The following is a 2,055-nucleotide window of genomic DNA, read 5'->3' as shown; positions in this document are numbered from 1 at the left end:
AACTGGTTCTCTTTTCCTCTTCTGTGAAATATTTCAAATGTTAAGTCCTATAACTATAGTGACCAACGCATCAGTCTACCAGTTAACTTCTGACCTGTCTGTAACCATTTCAAGGCAGTATGATCAGTGATTACTATAAACTCTCCTCTATTCTCTTGGGTAGAATAGATACCACCTACTATAAAGAACAAAAAACAACAACAAAGCAACTAGAACAAATTAATTTTAACGACTTTCTGGGTCACATGTTATCACCATTACAGCACAGAAAGGAACTAATCGAAAAAGATTAAACATTTCTATATAATTAAACCAGTGCTGTTTGTAAGTGAATCGGAATGTTTTTGTTTTATTTTTCAACCTAATATATTATTATTATGGTTGTTTTTTTCACACTCTTTAGGCATAAAGGATAATTATAAATACTTTTATAGGTTTAAATATATATAATATATTTTGTTAAATCTACTGCCATCTACCAGTGCAAATGTGAATTTATTTGCGGGTAAGTTCAAAGTTAGTTGAAGCTAGCACAGACTCTTTAGATAATTCGACAAGTATATTTACAATTGTGGTTAACGTTAGGCTTAGTCGTGAAATTAAAGCCGTGTAGCTATTCAGCTCTCTTAAGTTCAAATGATTCGCATGTCGGTAACTGAAGATAACGAACATTTGAATTTAATAACAGACGCCTTCAAGATGAAGAAAAAGCCAAGATCTTCCCCCGTGGAAACCCAGGCCTAATTCCGCCGGTAAATAGGATATAATGTGACACTGACGACTACAATGATGTTTACACAGTGTGATAGTGTAAAACTTATAAAATTATAAGTTAAAGCTGTTAGTGTTACGATTTTTGAGTCGCTTACTTAGTTACACTCGTTAAATAAAATAGTAGCCATTTATAGGAATTAGATAACGTTTTTTCTCAAAGAAAAAATCGTTGATATAAGTTCGAACAAGTATTTTATTTTTAAGTTTACATATTACTGTTACTTAGAAGTTAGTATTAACCTTTAAACTTACAACTTGTACTGTGTAGTGCAGATACTCTGGAAATGTAAGATCACTATTAATGTTACTGTGCCACTCGGTGTCACTGACTCAGTGTTGCTATGGATTTAGTTTAAAAACGCAGATGACAAGGTAAGGTTTAATATGTATATAGTATGTCCACTACCCATGTCTGTGACCTCTTGATTTGACTTGTTGGTATAATACCGTTAGTAATGGTATACCAAGTAACCAACATAGTATGAACATTCAAATTCAGCCATTAATAGTATGGACATATGCTAAGAAACTCAGTACAGCTGCCAGTGCCATTATCTTTAATTTTGATCATGTACACAGATGGTCACTTCTCACAAGAATCAGAGTTGAATTAAAGTCTGCACATTCCTGATCAGTATCAAAGTAGGATTAGGCCAGACCAAAAAATATATTGTTCTTCGGATTCTGCTACCTTTAAACTGTAGTGTAAATAATTAAAAAAAAACTTTTTTGCAGACTGGACTGGTTCAGGATTAATTGATATGCAGTGGGGTAGCAAGAGGGGGGGAGTTGCCCCCGGGTGCAGGTGTGAAGGGGCACAAAATTTCCTCTGGCCTATAATGCCTATTAATTATTAATTATGCCCTCCCCTAGGATATAGCACAACTGTAAATATGACACAGTGTTACATTATTTGTATTATGCTTGCAGTTTTAACTTTTAAAAGCTGCCTACTGAAATACAGTGAGACCGAATTGACGTACAGAAGTAAATTACACTGTTCCATTATTCATCTGTAGATCAAATACAAGTCCTAGAGTACAACATACAAGTAAGTGTATGTTCAACAAAAAGAAAATACGAGATTGATGTAACATATTAACTGGTGTACAAGATTGGCAATATATGCAACAGGCAAGATCTAGATCTAGTAAACATTATAGGCCTAATGTTGTGGTTTGTAATTGTATTGGCTGATTGTAAATCATGTCTTACACCAACTAATGTACTAGACTTTAGGTCTAATTACAGTTATAACTTTATTTCTAGACCCCAGGTCCA

At 33.8% G+C, this 2,055-nt stretch overlaps 1 protein-coding gene across 1 annotated transcript in view; it reads left to right on the top strand.

The window, feature by feature from the left end:
• Positions 1 to 516: 516 nt before the first annotated feature.
• LOC111083135 overlaps positions 517 to 2,055 on the top strand; it is a gene marked incomplete at its 3' end in the record, with an annotated part of 15,268 nt that continues 13,729 nt past the window's right edge. The window contains exon 1 of the mRNA XM_022379415.1: positions 517 to 752. The remainder of the gene's footprint in view (positions 753 to 2,055) is intronic.

The sequence above is a fragment of the Limulus polyphemus genome, unplaced genomic scaffold (genome assembly GCF_000517525.1).
Source record: "Limulus polyphemus unplaced genomic scaffold, Limulus_polyphemus-2.1.2 Scaffold8299, whole genome shotgun sequence".
Taxonomy (NCBI): domain Eukaryota; kingdom Metazoa; phylum Arthropoda; class Merostomata; order Xiphosura; family Limulidae; genus Limulus; species Limulus polyphemus.
This window is presented reverse-complemented; position numbering and strand designations above follow the sequence as displayed.